Raw genomic sequence first — 19,425 nt, 5'->3', positions numbered from 1 at the left:
TGTTTAGATTGTGTGTTACGATAGTTAAGACCTGTAGCCAAAACGTGTCAACAGTGTATATAAATAAAGCCAGGGATACCTTCTAAATGTACCAAAACAATATACCTAAATGGAGCATGTTACTAGCACACTGTACCTAAACGAAGACTGTACCTAAACGTTACCAAAACAGTGTATGTTCCAAAATGTATCCCAAAACAGTGGACCTAAACGAACACTGGACCTAAATGTAGCCAGTGTACCTAAACGAAGACCGTGCTACATGCAGATACAGCGTACACACGTAAGGCCTTTCGTTTGTTTGATTGTATCAGAATACCTATTGTAGGTGATCTTTCGCGATTAACTGTAGTATTACTTTGTTTTAGATATAGGACAGGTTCTCGCTACAGGGCCATCGTCCAATATCTCAACTTGCACTCGGTCAGCAGTTTATATTTATTGATTCAATTACCACAATTATGTTTGTATATACTTGTACCAAATTTTGTTCCCGCATTAACATTCCATCAAATCTATTGAACTGAACTATTTCAAACAACAGTTTCAACGGCGGCAGAAATGTTTTAATCAGTTCAGCCATGAATCATCTCGATAAAAGAAAAGCAATCATTTATATGACTTTTATTTATATATTTATTTTATTATCTTAACTTCTCAATGAGCAGTTGCACTATTATTTTAATGGAAGTGTAAACGGATGTGATGTATAATGGAATGTGAGTGGAAGGGTAAGTCCAGCGTTTTGATCAAAGGTACTGGACGCCTTTGGTAATTAGTTAATGTAAAAGCCAAGTATTCCCACTTATGCATGCATAACATAACAAACATGTGCAGAGGGAGCCATTTCTCTCAATGTTTTATACTACCAACAGCTCCCCTTAGCTCATTACCATGTTTTTATCAATTATTTAGAGTAATTATCAAAGTGCCCAGTGCCTTTAACATGATAAGTCCTTCTCTCTAGAAGATGATAGATAGGACAAATCTAAAGGAAGGTCACCTAAGATCCCGCTCTCCGCTACCGTTGATGGAATCGTTAAGACAGTGGGGGAGTGTGTCAAACGGATGCCAATTATGGCAATTGGGTCTTTTCGCCTTACAGGAGGGGTTTTGTGAACCGCTGCTCAAGTAAAGACATCAACGAGCCTCAATAAGACAGCAAGGTTTCTTTCCTCTCCTTGCGACTGGCTCACTAGGTTGCTTTAAATAGAAACTTGGACGTGAGGGCAATTTGCTTTTCTTAAGAAAACGGCGGGAAATCAACATCAATTTGTGGCCCATTGTCCGTTGGCGGATGTTTCTATATGACACGCAGTGGAAACGCGTTGAAGGTTGGAAGGGTCATAGGTTCGAATCTCACCCGGGGCACGCTTGCAATCAAGCGTTGCCATGGAGATTCATAAACACTGCGCACAGAGGCCAATTAAGGAAACGTTATTTGTAATTGGTCAACTTGATACACTAACGTGTTTTGCGTATGGGGACGCTATTAGAGCCCGAATCTTTGTGGTAAATTATTCGTGTGTATTAGATCAACACAGTGCTCCAATGGGCTGGCAACGTTAAAAGACAGGAACAAGACCAGTGTGCCGAAAACCTCGACTAAATCATGTTTAAAACAAAGCTAACAAAATAATATGCCCCAAATATGTTGACACTATTAACGTTACAATTTCTTCATAAAAAAAACAAGGGGGCAACAGAGACATCAGTGACATCGACGGCGACGACGACGACGACAAAGAAAACAACCACAACAACAGCAACAACAACAATAACGACGACATACTCATAATATGTGATTTTATAACCGAGCAAATATCTAAATAGTGACCTTTTCGAATCAGGGGATGCTACCTAGTTGCTGAACAACAAGTTGTTAAGAGGTGCGCTCATAAAATGACACGCGAATACTGATAATAATGTCAAAGCAGTATCCCATCCTGCGGGATGGACTAAGAAGTAGCTCCACATGAACTGGTTTTAAAGGTTGCATTTATTTTTGCTTGAAAATGTTAAATGATGGAGAGAAAACCCTAAGGTAGATGTTCCACATTCTTCTTTCCTAACCAGATTGCAAGTGATTTAATTTCGAATATGGCTCAAAAGCAAGCAAGCTTTAATCGAAATTAATCAACTTAGACCAGTTTGACAAGAAGTTATAGCCAAGATGTGTCTATATTGGTGGGAAAGAATATACAATTGGGTGCCAAAAACATGGGGAAAGTAAAAAATATTAAATTAACATTTGGTAGGGTTTGATAAAGTTAAGATGTAATAAGAGCTTTACATTTTATGTAATTATTGAGTAGGAGGAACTTAATTACAGAGTGCTCAAGAAGGCAAGAACCTTGAAGTTAAAGAATCCCCATTGCACCTTTGATAAGTGGGGAGCGATATCTAGCTATCAAGTTCTTGAATATCAGCAGGCCCGATGGGAAATCAAATAAAAATGTAGTTTCTGTTGTGTGAACTCCCCGTGCGTCTGGCTCGATGTCCATGGTTGGGAAGGTGTCCCATCCGCATAAATATTGTCTCTGTATCGTCCACTGATCGGAAAAAAATACGCGATGAAAAACTTTGTTTATGTTTGTGTACTCCCCTCGGTGAGCCAAATACGTATGAAGTCCATCTCATGTGGTAAAATGATAACTCTAATTTACATTTTTATATGTTAGGGTTTCAGGACAGATATGTTGCTTGTGTTTGTGCTTCCTGGGGTTTTCCCGAAAGTTTCAGACACATGAGGAAAGCAATTCCTCGAAACGTAGCAATTTAACTTCGACTGATAGGTCCTGCAGTCATCCAGAAGTGTAAAGCGGTTGTTTTATTTTTCACCTTTTATGTTTCAACATCTAGCATTTTGTCCATCAATGTAATTGATCAACAAGTTTACTCTACGATTACGATTACTGACCTATGGGGTACCTGGAATCGCCACAAGGCGAGTGTTAAGAGAGACAACTACTCATTCAAACTTTTCCTGATCCAGTAGGGAATCAATTACGTTTTCCTATAAGGAGTTTAGGCCTGAAGGACTGAACCGTAAAGTCATGTAAAGAACAGGTGTAATCATCACATGCAAAACAACATTTTACTTGACGATACAAATATCACCACGGCTGTTGAGTGAGTGAACGTTCTCATACGGTTAATTCATCAGCTGTTTGTATGTCATTGTTTCTATATATTTGTGCATCCGATTTCGCAGAAACAACCCCAAGGGCTCCAAGCCTCATTGGAATTGTCATAGTTTTTTGTTCTATTATGTTTGATTCGTTTTCTCAAAAATCTACCGTTGTTATGCAGTACCTTTAACTGGTTTAATTCACGATCCACGAACAGCTTGAATCTGTTCTCTCCTTGCAATGCCGCAGTTTTTCGAAAGTGGTCGCTGTAGGTTCAACAGTTTACATGAAACAGATTTCATTTTTGACGCATGATTTTGTGTATTCTTGCCAGGAGCAACCGCCTCCGTTTCGCGGAAGAAAAACAATTGCAATGTGAGCTTTCGATCGCAGGGTCGCATGGAAAATCAAACACGTGCCAACATCCGCCTGGAGCTTTGAATTGCTTCCGGGTCACGAAGTCTTTCCGTTCAATTTGATCTGCGTGCAAGATGACCTTTTTGCACTCTGTCAAACGATCTCAGAAGTTGCTATGACGTATGATGTTTTGAGGTTTGGGGCAGCCGTATTTTTACGAGAAAGGGAAACCTTTAAAAGGAAATATTTCCGATCGTTGCTTCGTGGAAGTGGCTGCGCGGGAGACTAGGCGATGTTTTTGTTATCTCACTGTGTTAAATCTCGAGCTTTTATTTATAGGCGATTATGACCAAATGGTTGGATAGTACGTGGAAAAACGTTTGTTATGATCATCGTCGATGGCTGAGGAAAGTGGATTGTCATAACGCATCATAGGATATCGTGCTGGGAGGCGCTCGCTGGGGATTGAGGGGGGGGGGGGGGGGGCTGGATTGAGCAGCCGGCCGGGGTGAATCAACGCTCTCATTCGTGAGTGATGAAAGAAAATAGTGGGGTCGTCTTTTAATGGAACATTATTTTGTATTGCTCACTTCATGGAAGTTGAACACAAGGATACATCATACACGCCTGATAAAGAGAGGTTGAGTAAGCGAAAAGACAAAAAAGGCTGGCTTCTCAACTCCTGTTCCAAGAAAACTGTCTAAGGATGAACCCCAAGTACTGCGGGCTATCGACTAGGGGTGTGTCAGTTTTGGGGGGTAGCAAATGACGACAACCTGCTTCTTTTTAGCTGTACGTGCGCCGAGCCCAGTTCGAGTGTCTTGAACTTGATAGAAGACTTTGATTAAATAAAAGTTAATCAATTGGCCGCCACAGGCCAATCAAGTTGGTAAATATTTGCCACCGAAACGAAGCTAATATGGGAGTGTAGAGAAAGACGAAACAATAATATGCTATGGAAGTACAATATGAAGTTCTTTACGTTGCAAATTATCGGCACCGCTATAGTGAGTTGCCCGCCCAGGTCAGCATGTAACAGCATAATATAGGTCCAACACCCTGGCGCCAACTTAAACAGTTCCAATATTTGATCACAATTAAACCTAAGGGGCTATCGTATGGACCCGCCTTAAAATAAAGCAAAATGCCTTCACCGGTAACTTGGGGGATTGATCGCTCCTAAAAGCCAACTCTCCAAAATGCTTTCCGTGTGCTGTGCACACACACAATAAACCCCCACAGGTGAATTAAAATAAAGAGTTTACACTGTCCACCCCAAACAGTCACTTAAGAAGTGAAGTCCAGAGGTTATACTCTAAAACAACACCCGTAAATATTATTTCATGGGGTTTGTTCTGCTCTCTCTTGTTGGACGGTGCTTCTTAATAGTGCGACGTTACTAACACCTTTTTGTTTGGATAACAACTTGGCGCGCTTTTCAGGAGAGAGTGAGAGAGGGGCGAGGGGAACTAACAGCGTCTGATGACGTCAGCACAATCTGTGCTTTCAGGGCTTGCATGAAAACGTTTTTTTTTTCATCTTTTTCTCCTTCTGCTTCTTTCTGCTTCTTGAATTGGGATCGCTCTCCCCGGAGGGGGTTCGTGTTGTACTCGCGCGATGAACTAATCCGTCAGACTGTGTCATCGATCCCCGAAAACAGTCGATGGATACCGCACTTTATCCAAATTATCCTGACACTCCGGGGTGCTGTGGTGTGTGCTTCACTCCGGAGGCCCCCGAGGAAACACAGCCCTCTCCCCCCGACGAACGAGTGCAGAAACACGCCGCGGGAATTGTCGCCCACCCGGGCCATGAATGTTATTTGATTCGTTTGAGTGGATATGAAAATGGAAATTTGTTTGAATTTTTTACTTCCTCTTCTTCTTCTATATTAGTTCTTTCATATGAGTAAATTCCTTCGGACTGACTCGACACGAAGCGATGTTATCGTTGTTCACGCTACCCTGGCTAATTTCGGCTTGCCCTTTTTGTTGTTTTGATATCGCTGACAAAAATCACAATGGAACAAAAATTGACACGTTATGCAGCCGACTGGAAAGCAAAGTTTTGATTATTTATTTTATAATGTACTATACTAATTTTGTATATACCTAGGATATGATACCTTTTATGATGTGATATTATTTTAATTTTATACTTTATCTTGTTGTCTTATTATCATGATTGTTCCATCAGGAATTGTGTTATTAATAATTGCTGTTTTAATTTAATCGACTAAAGAAATATAAAAGAGCGATAAACAAAAAAGCAGATTTCGTTTGAATAACATTGTTTTTTTTTTGAGCGATGCAATATTACACAAACACACACACACACACGTTAGTGATAGGATTCGGAATTGAATATTCAAGGTGTAAAGCTAGAACAACAAACGCTGCGCATTTTTGTTTAGAATGGAAACAGATTCAAGTCTATTGGGACTTTGAGGTATTAGATTTTGCAGACTTCATTTTCCATATAATATACGCAACAATCCAAGGAGAAAATTCTCGTCTTCATCCCCTGTTTATTCGTGGCGCGCCGCTCTCACTCCCCCCCCCCCACGATTCTCAGCCCTTGAAGAAAAGTGCTGCATTGAAGACGTGATGGCAGCAAAGGCTGTGAGATGCGCCCAATCCTCGCCAAACAGTTGAATAGTAGATGATTGACTTGAAAGAAGACCCCCCCCTCTCCTCCGCATCTCCTCACTCCAGCATCTTCAGACCCATTTCCACTGAGAGCAACACTTCGGCACTGTATAAATGTATACTCTGGACACGATAACGAGCTGTAATTCCCTTAAAAGCATCTTGCCGGAGAAATATAACTCTTGCGGACAGTGGACGAGAGAGAGAGAGAGAGAGAGACGGAGGGGGGGGGGGGGGTAAACCAGAGACGAGGAAGTGCCTCGGGTGATACCGCTTATAGCTTACGGTCAAATCGCATGTAAAAGAAGCAACCGAGGTTGTGATCTTCTACCTTTGATGATGGCATGCTACTCTTCGCTCTTGTATCGCACCAATCCTCATATCAGGTTGTAATTGGCGATGCAGTAACACGGCAGTTTAAAAGCCACTTCTGCTTCTTCGACATTTTCCACTTCGCGTCTACTTGGGTTCAACAGTTAGACATCGATTTTGAAAAACCAAACGTATGCGAATAGTAGCAATGCTATTCTACACATAAAAATACTGTACAACTCGCAAATGTATGCACGATTTGTTGCTGGAGGTGACTCATCACGTCTGAAAGTCAAAATACTCAAAAAGAGTGCAACACGAAACAGAAATAACAAATAGCGCCCAAATCGCCCAACAGAGTCATTCTGTTCAAACAAGCAATTAAGACAAGCTATAAACAATGCCTCTAGCTACGAGGGCCACAATCGCACAAAAATAAAATGTAATTTTCTCCTTCGTTTTTTTTACACCAGGATGAGAAAAGAAATGCGTACTCTTCGTAGTTTACAGACCAAAGCATTTTTAGTGAAATAACACAGGATAAAAACGATGACAACGTGTTGTGATTCACAGTCCAGAAAATAGTGCCATCAACTAAATTTATACATGAGTGCATTATAAGTAAAGTACGGTTTGCGGTGACACCATTTAAACAATATCCTGTGTGAGTAGTGGTGGCCCAGAGGAGAGCCGATCTGTTTTCATGCAATTTGCAGGTATGTCAATGAGTGTGTGGCTGTGTGCGATCTTGATGAGCAGGAATTTCAACATCAATTGAGCAACTGATAAGGGTGGTGTGTGACAGCTCTCAGGATGTGAGCAAGCGTGTCACATAACGTAGACTTCCAAAATCGCCAAAGAAATTCTTCCTTATGATAAAGAACATAACGATTTTTTTGTGGAAGATGTGGTATACTCTTCATGGTAAAAAAGAGAGGGGGGGGGGGGGAGAAAGTCCATGCATTTCTTAAAAGTGCAGATGGTAGCCGTGATTAATACTGTGATTGATTGTCCAGTCGTTCGCGCCCTTTTCAGTTGATTGTCGTTAATATGGGCGGCATGTACAAGGATTTAAAATGTCATGCGTGAAGTGACTGGTTTAAAGCTCAATACGTTCCTCATTGCAATCAAGGGCTACTGTCAATACGTCTTTGCTATCAGTGAAATCAACGTTACCAAATTGAGGCCGGGTTGAAAAAAAAAAAGCTTGGTGCCTTTGGTATATAAAGGAGAAATCTATATTCGTAATATTGCGATTCCACGTAGGAAGCATGACTTGAATGGTGTCACTTCAATTAAGGGACAAGTAGTTTGGCTCATTTTGTTTATCAAGAATCAGTATGCAACATGAAACAATGAAGGGATCTGTCATCGGAAGTGCCCATCCATAATACAGCAAAAACTGGGCTGTCAAAGTCAAAATGGACAACACAGTGTTGTCAATTATAGATAGGGCCAGGGTTACCCCAGGGTTAAAAATAGCACCTGTAATGTAATTGTATTGGCAGAAATTAATGTTATTTCAACACCTTAACGTTGTAATTTTAGATTCTCTTTTCGGTTGCTATATGTGACAACATGGAGTCAATTGTAACACCTTAGTTATTGCAGTGTATTGAAATACCCAAAAGAACAAACATTTGATGTAATACAACCAAAGTCATATTACACCTTTAACCCATTGCAATTCAATAGTAAATATGCTTAGTATTTCAGCTCAATATAAGTGAACTTCTAAGTGCTGTATAATATTTGTCCGGTAGTACAGCCATTTCCTTTGCTCCCACGAGATTCGCGACTACGCAAATAGGTGTATGTTTATACCGTTCACCGTCGGAAGGCCTGGGATCGCCCGAGCAGACGTATTATATCCATGCGCAGAAAAGACCAGAGCGACAGAAAAGGCAGATCTTCCTAATTTCAGCTATTCACCCGCGGGCTTAAAACCATAATTGGCCTTTTGCTGTGTTAGCACAAACCAACGATGTCTGTGTACGTGATTCTCACCTGGGCAAGGTAATTTGCTTCCGCAGACGGCACTTATTAGAGGCACCGTCAAACCATAAATAGATATTGGATGGTGAAAAAAGAAGGAAGAAAAAGAAGAAGGAGGGACACAACAAGAAGAAGAAAAACAGAGGGGAAAAGGAGAGTGTTTCTGAGTGATCCAGATTTAGTCTAAATGGGATTGAACTGATGGAAACTGAGCGTGGCAAATTGGACAAAACCTCTGTGGATGATATTTGGGATTTTTTTGTGTTACTTGCTATTGTGTAATATGACGGAAACATTGCATGCCGAAACATGGTGTCACGGTTTTAAATTGTACAGAAACACATCATAATATACACCATAAACTAGAAATGAGAAATATTTTGTGAAACGAATTGCTTTAATATTAAACAACAAGGCGCTATTCCGTCATGATCTTAGCGCACATGACACCCATTAACATGGATAGAGGTGAGTTTTAGAGTACAAAACAGAGACGAACAAACAGATCCCTAATGACACGAGAAAGATTGTTTCAATCATTGGTCCAGCTACAATGAGTGCGTTTTGACCACAAACTTTGCACTGGGAACATTCATGAGAGTGATGTTCTGTGTGAACTGAAGACAATTAGAGTGTAATATGACAGTTCACTGGAAAGATATCTAGTAGTTTAAATAAGCCAATTCGGAAAGCAAAAAGTACAATACTGGATCTGTGTGTCTTGCGTCAATGTACTTCTTGACGGCATGTGTTTTATACGAATCTACGAATGTGTTGAATTATTTAAAAACGACTGCTACGACATGGTCGTCTTAAAAGATTAAGCGATCGTCCTTCTATAGTCTCGCATTCCATACACAACGCTGATCGCATAAACATGCAAAACATGTTTACTAAATCTCCTACGATAACGTTTCATGTTGTATCGTGTAAAGTTTCAATTGTGTACAAACTGACCTCCCCTTGTAGTGCCGTATCGTTTTTCTCATAGTCAAGTCAATGCACCCGTTGTTGGATTTGAAACTAGTCTGGCTCCTGGTTAGTGCACTGTACACTTTTCTCATAGTCAAGTCAATGCACCCGTTGTTGGATTTGAAACTAGTCTGGCTCCTGGTTAGTGCACTGTACACCTGTGTTCATAGTTGCTATTGTGCAAAGGATGCACGACAGATAATTATCGTTCATTACATTCGTTGTGTTTTGGTATTGTGGGGGGGGGGGGGGGGGGGGTGTCACTCTCCAGTAAGAGTTTAACCAAAGGCCTGACGTTAGAAAGCCAGGTTTATCCAGCAGAGAGGTTGGTTATTGTGACAACGCATTTCGTTCATTCTTAAATCGGAAATATAGAGCACTAGGCCTATTAAGTCCGATTTTTTATCCATGTGCCAATAAATGTACCATCACACTACCCAGTGTCTGTATCATACGTTCATTCAATTTTACTAGACGTGTGATTTGTTTTTGTAATCGTTTCATATCAGAACCTCAGACCCAAACGTTTTCATCAACGGTGAGTTGAAAATTGGCTTCCATGTAAACAAAATTTTGCCCTTCTTTTCGAACGATCAGTCATCGCTGAATGGCCTAGCATGGATGGCAAGGAATGATGATGTCATGTCCATGAGTAATTTCAGACTACAGGAATGTGGAACGTGCAAAACGACGACCATTCGTAAATCTTGCACCTCGTCTAATTATCGCAAATAAATTATGAGGGAAGGACATTTTTGCAGTTAAAATAACCAGATAGTGACGGTTGCAGAAGATATATGGGTTTTGCAGAAGATATATGGGTTTTGGCAAAGAGGAAGTATGAGTGGAAGAGTGGCCCCTTGGACAAAAGAGGTCCACACATTGTACAAACTTGAAACACTTTGTGGACTTCCGACGTCCACTTACGGCTCCGTGTTGCAATCACTGTAATGACAGTGAGTCCTTTGTTCAGTACAACAAAGGAAAATGCATTTTTAAACACTGTAAATGACACCGTGTATAAGTCAACATAATGTGTCCAGCCCGTCCAATATGTGCACAAACTGTATGTCCATGTCCACTTATGCGTTAAATAAGTTTCTTTAATGTTGAGGAATATGCCTTTTTATTAAAGCCATTATACACTTTCGGTAAACAGTATTGTCCAAGTCCCACACTTCGTGTATCACAACTTATATATAAAATAACAATCCTGTGGAAATTTAGGCTCAATCGGACATCGGAGTCGGGAGAAAATAACGGGAAAACCCACTCCAGTTTTCGCGCGTTTCGCCGTGTCATGACATGTGTTTATAACAAATCCGTAATTCTCGTTAACGAGAATTTATATTGTTTTACCGTTTTCTCAAAAAGTAAAGCATTTCATGGACTAATATTTCAAGAGAAGTCTTTCACCATTACCTTCTGTAAACCCTGTAAATTATTTGTAAATCTGTGAACTTTTTTTTTTTTTCTGTACCGAAAGGGTCCAATGGCTTTAAGAGGATGGAACAAAATAATGTCAACATATTGTATGTCCACAGAGTGTGGGTAATGTACAGGCTTCCTATTGTAATTGACCACCTTTTTTATTTGTACATAAATAAAAATAAATATGCGTTACAATCATTGAAACCTTTACATATGCATCTTGTTCTTTCTAATTGATTTCACCAAAGGCAGCACTTTAACAAAACCTGATCAATACCGTAACCAAACACACATACATCAAAGCAATTAGGAGTCTGAATTCCTTTTGAATTATGTTTCTACCTAATTCCAATCAAACACTAATCAACTTCACCTTGACCTTGTCTTTCATTTGATCAAAACGAGATCTGTGTAATTGCATTTTAAATTCAGGGCCACATTTATATAGAGGCCGAGACCGCCTTACAATTTCATAGAGCTGCTTAGGCACACAAAAGAAGCTAAGCACAAACAAATTATCCTTACCAGAGTAAGGTTACGTGCCAAGAATAATATGTAATCTGAGACAGGTTGTCTTTGCTCAGAAAAGAATGTGCCAAGCAATATTTTCTGCTTAAGCAGCTCTGTAAAATTTGGCCCCGTTAGCTTGCAGACTAAGATGCAACATTTATTTTTACAAATTTTTACAAATCATTAACCATTCACGAATTAAGCCTTAAAGGAGTTGGTACACAAGGGTAAAATACCTACGATTCTCTTTCTGGAACGCTTTCAGGATCCGCACAAAGTGAGACTCAACAAATTGACCTTTCGCTAAAAGTGGTATTTGAGCCCAAACAGCGTATTAAAGCAAATGGACAGCAATACAACAAACTGAAAACAAACAGACCGGCATATCGCAGTACCGAACGGCAAAACCAAATAAATATATTCTACTCTGACTATTTAGTTGAGATGCAGACCTATGGAGGCGTTGAGTGAGCACTGCGCATCTTTGCTGCGGTTTGAGAAGTGGGGAAGAGGGATCTTGGCTCAATTCCTTGGGGCCCAGGGATCGAGATTTAATTATCCCACTATCAAACGTGATTCCAGCGGGGTTTTTGAACACAGAAGAATTTATTGGAATCGGGATGGATCGGACTGATCGAGAGAAAGTGATTCGTTTCAATAAATTGGGGTTGGTCTTGTTAGAGGAAAACTGGATATACATAAAGAGTTTGTTCAATCAATCCAGATGGTTTAAGGTGTTGAATATTTCGTCTTGGGGACTGGATGTTCATCAGTGATTGTGGTGTCCGGCCCTGCCTTGCATGGTTTGGAATCATTTTTTGTTTGAATACTACCTCTCTTTTTGTATTTAAAGAGTTCTTCCTATAAAGGAGTTTTTCCTCCAGTTACAAAAAAATAAGCTACAACGAAAAATAAAAAACACCAAGACCAGGCCTCGGTTTTACACAGCACCATGGATTCATCTTAATATAGCGGGTTTATATCGTGACTTTACATTTTGCCTATGAAACTGAAATTCGTCTAGAATATAAACGACGACTTTACGATTATCGGCACCTAGCATGTTGCGGACTCCGACCAAAGGAAGAATAACCCCCTTCATTTATGTTCCTAGACGTAAATGTATTCATATCAAAGTCTTTGAGTAATACTTGAGAAAACCGAGTTGGCAGAGTCAATGCAGTGTGTGATGCGAAGCAACACTAGTTCGTGACAGGTGTCTAGGCCAATATAAGAGCCCAGCACTCCATGCTTTTGTAAAGAAAACAAAATCCTGACTGCGAGCTTAAGTCTCTCATTTGTTTCTTTTTTCTTCTCACGAGAGGTGACGAGCTAAATTCAGCTGAGATTAAGGTGGGGATGGGTGTGTGTATGTGTTAGTGTCACCGTTCAATCACAAGCTTAAAGGAGGCACGAAAAACACATCCGTTAAAGGGAAGGTATACGTTCGGTAATCACTACATTAATGGAAATAAAAACTTTTGGTTTTCTAATGTGTATTCCTAGTAGAAACTGTTCTTCACGCGTGGACATATTAGCTCCGGATTTTCGGCAACATCTCCAAAACGCGACCATCACCTTTGAAACGTGGTTGCATTGTGCACTTCTAAATTTAAATATGATCAATAACAATAGAACGGTTCCAAAAACCATTAACGTTGTTTTTAGGGAGAAAGTGCCTGCGACTTGGTTGGGGTTTAATACCATACATTCGGTGCGTAACATCCCGACGTAAACGACACCAGACCAGAACATATAGCCAAGCAATTAGTTATATCAGCAATTAATTACCTTTTATTTAATAGAGTATGAATATTGGCATTAAGATTACACTAAAATGCGCAACATTTCCAAATTCACCGTCATACAATGTTTTTTTTCTTTAAAATAACCAAGAAGCCAAATCATGAGGCTCACGTCACGTTGAGTGCCCAGCTTAGCATCCCTGCCGTGATTAAGCTCAATATTCCGGCAACAACTTTGTTTAAAATCCGGAATCTGACCGTGCCCTTTCACTAATTCGTCGACTCTTGGGGAAGAAGGGGAGATGGGATAAACGTGGATTTTTATCTCCAATTGAATGATCCAATTTATTGTGGAATCGAGCCTCCTAGCCAATCAACGCTTTATCAGGCCCCGTCGCTTTTCCACTCAACCAATCTATCTTCTTTATTTATTTAGAACAACCATCTCGTTGTAACTTGTAAAGTCGTTGTATTTCCGAACCAGGAATTTCCTGTTTGCTGTTGTAACTTTGGACTAAAGTGCGTTTTGTTAGCTTATCGTATTCCTTTGCTCTTATGTCGCAAAATTTCGCTCGGTAAACAATACAACTTAATATTTGTTTATAGTTGCATTTTTTTTAAGTTGGACAAGGTATAATAACAATTGCACTCTAAATTCAACAGTGTATGTATACGTATACCACAATAACTTAAACTATGTTCGGTGTACGAAATCACGATGTTGAAAGTTTGTCATCACATGTACAAGTCTGATATAATAGTATTTTAGAAGCCCTGAGAAAAACATCGGACTGCATATTATGTGTTTATTTTATTAGAGCTGACGATTTCCATCGAAGAAACCTTGTTCACATAGAGGGCGTTTGGGTTTGTCCTATCTAAACATAACTTGCTGGAACATTGGGGGCATGTTCATGAAACTGTTAAGCAGATAACTAGTTTGCTAAGCAGAAACTCAGCTTGGAAGTAGTATTATTCATTATGTTGCATTTCTGCTGAGAGATGATTTTTTTCTTCTAAAAAGCAGAGCGATATTTCTCTCTCGATTGCTCTGTGAAATTCTAGGCCGGGGGCATTCTCCGCTCGGTCAACTCTTCCGCCTCGTTTAACCCATCCCGGTGACGTCACGCATGATGTGACTACGTCAACATTATGGCATGATTTATGGGAACATTCCCATAAAGCCCCACGCATGAATGGTTTCACGATCGAAGAACAGGCGGGGAACATTTAACACATTGGAGGATAGAACTGCTGTATGTATTTTTTAAAGTTTAATATATATAATTGTTTTCTTCGAGGATCCCGCAAAGCCGAACGCCCAAATGCATCAAGTGGGTAGGGTGTTAGATCTACATGGAAGCGTTATATACCATAGAGAATTGAACACAGATTTATGCATGGTTATAACGAGTAAATATATTAGCCGCATGTAACTCATAACTCATAATGTTGACCTTTTTAGTTCTTAGAAGTTTGGATTGAATTATTCGTCTATATGTATATCACTTGTATCGTCACATCCATGCGCCATCCAGTTAAATGTTACATTACAAAGTGTTTTTCAGTTAACATTTTAACACACATGAACGAGCTTCATCAACTCCTGTGTCAATTATGTTTAATTTTACAGTGTGTTTCAAAGTTAGCATTACACATGACCAAGTTGCACTACCTCCAGAGTAAACCATGTTACATGTTACATTACAAATTATTTCAAAGTTTACACTTACGCATGAACAAGCCTCATCACCTCTAGAGTCAACCTTGTTGCATGAATGTCTTTCACAGTGAAGATTACACACGAATGGACAAGTTTTGAAGAAAGACATTGAGAAAAGTTACGCAAGAGCACCACACCGAAAGCTGAAGATACCATATAAATATTAGTTCATTATCGTTGATCACAGATGTCATAGTACTCAATTGGGTCACGCTATTATAACATAACAAAAGCCAATCCAAAAGCACATCTTTGCGTTTAATTTATATTGTACTCTCGGGGTTGTGAACATTCTCAAAAGTACTGTAAATTGTTCGATATTTATAAGTCTCACTCTTGATTTGCTTACGGCATTCCAAAATTGACGGCCCAATCAATGAACGCTCCCCTACCGAGTGTTCGTTGCCGTTTGTTTAATCCCGAGAGTCCGATCATCTTGACCAATACCTGCCGGAGGGATCAGATTTCCTCTGGTCAGTTGGAAGGAGGGGAGTGCATCTATAAATATTGATCTAAAACCTTATGAAAACAGAGGGATCTGTTCTAATTAAATCTCCCGCGCTGATGGTTTGTCCAAAGAACGGCTTCAGAAAATTTGGGATGAGTTTTTTTTTTTTTTTTTTTCATTTCAATTATTTCTTCTGGACCCTTTACGTACTAAACTTATAATGGAGTGCGTTGTCAAGTTTGGACGCCATTATTATAGCCACAGGGGACTGCCCTATATTGATTCTAATTTCACGGAAGGTGTCACCGAGTTAATGTTCTTAAACAGGTGTATGTCCTGTTAAATAAAGCCGAAATTAGACCACGTAAGGCATTTATGTTTTCAAATACCGCGGTTCGTCACCCAGGTATTTAGGTTAAAGGTCAAAATGATTGGCAGAGCTGACCAAAATAGCCGCACTGTGTGTTCATGTTTTGTGTGGTTATGGGTCAACCATAATATATGAGATAACAAATCTGATAACATTTGGGCTAAATGCGTTGTGTGAGTCGAGAGAAAATAGTGGAAAAGGATGAGCAACTTTTAGCATGTAAACCATTGTTCTTTATATTGAAATATGGATTCAGCTTTTGCCGGGTTTTTTTCTATAGAATTTTAAGAAACAATCTTCTCGATTATCTTCATTTCAGAGGAAATCGCAAATACTATTTCTAGCGTGAACTTCACAGAAAGCTTTCAAAATGAAACTCAACATTGATGAGTTTAGCCTCACCTGCATTTTCGCATCAGTGACAAAAACACGCGTTTTAATGTTGCTCAATGATCTCCAAAACGGCAGCAGTTTAAAAATTGACCTATATTCCCAAACCTGTTGCAGTCGGCACTTATCTTTTACATAATATTTACCCTAGTATAGTAAGTAGGAGCTCTCAGAATAGTCTGGTGCAAACATAGTCGGCTGTTTGTCAGCACGTGGCAACACACGCTGGTGCCAAGGTTAAGTGCGGGTCACACATACACCAGCACAGACTCTAAATATGTAACACGTATCAATAAATACAGTGTCAAGTCAACCTCCAGAGCTGTGGTGATGCTGAAAACTTGAGCGACTTCACCACTGAGTTTCCGCGTGGTGTGACCCTCTTGGAATTGTCAAGTGGTTAGAGCAACCATACTTGGCTCAATTGAAACACCACGGAATGACGGTGTACAACGTGACTAGCTTTAGTAAGTCACCCCTGGAGGGTTGAGCCCGCGTAATTCTGCATCTGGCAATGGCGTAATAACCCCACATGTTTATCATAACAAATTGACTTGTTTGTTCGCGAGTATGCCTTGGGGTTTTGGCTCATCAATGGCAAGTTCCAAGCTGACGTAGGTCAGGAGTGCACTCTGTATAACAAGAGTTATTGTCCTTAGAAAACAGACAAACAAACAAACAAACAAGGAAGGTTTAGGAAGAAACGATGAGTAAATGGTAAACTTGCGGGTACAACCCACGTGTAAATATCTTTCTCCCGCAGACGAGCGGAGTACACTGTCCGAAACGTCGAAACTGCTCAGAACGCCTCACTTAACGACTGGTAAAGCTTTAAAATTTCACTCAAAAACTACAATTAAGACCAGAGTGGATGGAGTTGATGCACCTGTACACACAGCATCTCGACATGCAACCAGATACCGGTTATAAACCTTAAATTTGAATTCAAAGTTTGACTAGAAGTACCAGTGGTTCGACGTAGAAGTACCAGTGGTGCACTCGTTATACGATTTTCATTGTACTTGGTGCTGCAACAGGAGACGGGACATGGTGCCACCAGGCCCAAACTATACGCCCTTCATAGCGTACCACTACGTAAATTGCAGAAATATTAATTTGATGATTTTGAATTAGGTTTAGACCAGAAACACGGATTTCGTTACGATATTGGTTTTGTTGGATACCACTTTGAGCCGGGTGAGTAGCCCGGCCCTAAATGTAGTCCGTGTGCGTTTTTACTATAATTTAATGTAATTTGTATACAATTTCTTGTGCAATATGATTTTCAAAGTCTCGTTGACAAATCCAGACTAGTCCACGAGCTAATTATGTTGACAGTAAGCTTCCAATCAACAACCTAGCGTCGGGAATGAAACTGGGGCACTGCGTTGGAGCAGAAATTACGAATCAGCCTTTAAAGAAGAATTTCCCTTAAAAGTATCACCACAAATTCAACTGAACTAATGTGATAAAATGCTCTTTAAAGGCACTTTAATACTAGTCTCCACAGACACCCCGCCCCATATAAAAAGGTTCACAGTAACTAGGGTGTTTCAAGAAGTGTGAAAAGCGTCTAGACTACACTGGCTTTCTTCTGGCCTTATACAGTATTCCTAAAACTATATCACACTCTTCGAAATATGCATCACTGTCAACCTAATTCTGAAAACATAGTTCACCAGGTAACAATCTCTACCCTCCGCAGGTACCAACTCAAAAGTAGTGAGAAGCAATCGGGAAAAAAAAATTCCCGCTCAAAGTGCAACACGTGTCGTGACTGGGATTCGAACCCACGACTCAGCCACCAGAATGCAAACAGAAACGAACACAAAACCAGTCTCAATCTTGGTCGCTGATGAGTCATTAAGACTCAGACCCAAAGGAGTTAGACCACCATAATCCGACTCATTAGGACCACAGCAAAGACAATCAGAGATGACTGGTGAAAAATTATATTGTCCTTCGAAACCTCAAGGCGCTTCTGGGGGGGGGGGGGAGGGGGGAGAGGGGTAATAACATTCTTATTTTAGTTAGGCTTGCAAAACAATCGTTTCTTCTGACAACTACACGTTTATAAATGATCGCCTTTAAACACAAAATCAGCGTTGCACGAGTGCTTTAAGATTTAATTTCCCATTTATCCCCGATGAACCGTTCGTAGCAGACGAGAGGAAGGATCAGTTTTCCCGCGTTAAGCCAGTTACAGTCGTTGCCCTCGATCGATGGGAACTATTAATGCTGTTACTCCCAAGGTCCCGGCCCGTAGAGTCTGGCAAAAAATGAATTAATTGCTTCCATTGAGTATTTACCTTTGCCGGACGTTCAGCGCATGTTTTACTGATTATACTCAATAGGTTTGTTATCCAGAACAACAAGCTTGTTTTCTTTGCGATCCGTAGTGCTATTAAAGGCACCGAACACGTTTTGTAACTGTCAAAGACCAGTATTATCACCATGTGTGACCCAACATATATATAAAATAACAAACCTGTGAGAATTTGGGCTCAATTGTCATCGAATTTGCACGAAAATAACGACAGAAAAAAAACAAGGTGTAGAATTACTGTGTCTGCTTTCGGATGCATAACAAAAGGCTTCAGCTGAAGTAAATTATTATTAATTTTGGATGAGAAATAACTTCTTTTTCAAAAACTATGTTACTTCAGAGGGAACCGTTTCTCTCAATGTATTATACTATCAACAGCTCTCCATTGCTTGTTACCAAGTAAGTTGTTGTACTAAAATTAATAATAACTTTGAGCATTACCAATAAGGTACAGTGTCTTTAAAATGTGCATCTCTCTCTCTCTCTTTCTCTTTCCTTACGATGGATGACCTTGTCTTGTAAACGCAATGTAAAGAGCCGCTTTGCAGATATGAGATAGATGAGCTATAAACGAAGACCACTCTGCGCTATTCAGAGACGCTGTGTGCGCCTTCATGACTCATTAGACAGACAGGGGATTTGTTACAATTGGACACGACGGGCGTAACATCCTCAGCAGGAGGACCCGATGCATGCTGCTCTCTCTATCCCCTTCCAAAACGAAGGTTCCGGGTAAGAAACGTCATCGGAGAAGCTTTCAGGACTATTTGTGTAAAAGGTTTTTTTGTGGTGAGCTCCTTAGACGAGGATGGAGGAGCAGCAGGTAAACAACAAAGTGCATCTGGATCTATAGTCTAAGACGTGATACATTTGTAGAATGGACTTCAGAAGACAAATCGGTTGATCATGAACACTTCTTTTAGTTACTGTGATACGGGAGGGAGCTTCGATTTCAACCTTCATTTAAAGTACAAATCGTTGTGATCTGTTTTGCTGCGCGAGCTGCTGGTGTCGAATCAAACGTGCGGGGTAGATGATTCTGTTCTTGTGATTTGGGTTTATAGTTA

At 40.1% G+C, this 19,425-nt stretch overlaps 1 protein-coding gene across 1 annotated transcript in view; it reads right to left on the bottom strand.

Annotated features, from left to right (window-relative positions):
* Positions 1-19,425, bottom strand: part of LOC139940705 (uncharacterized) — a 229,869-nt gene that overhangs the window by 113,542 nt on the left and 96,902 nt on the right. The window lies entirely within an intron of this gene.

The sequence above is a fragment of the Asterias amurensis genome, chromosome 8, assembly GCF_032118995.1.
Source record: "Asterias amurensis chromosome 8, ASM3211899v1".
Classification (NCBI taxonomy): domain Eukaryota; kingdom Metazoa; phylum Echinodermata; class Asteroidea; order Forcipulatida; family Asteriidae; genus Asterias; species Asterias amurensis.
The sequence above is the reverse complement of the archived record's forward strand: the minus strand, read 5'-3'. Positions and strand labels throughout refer to the sequence as shown.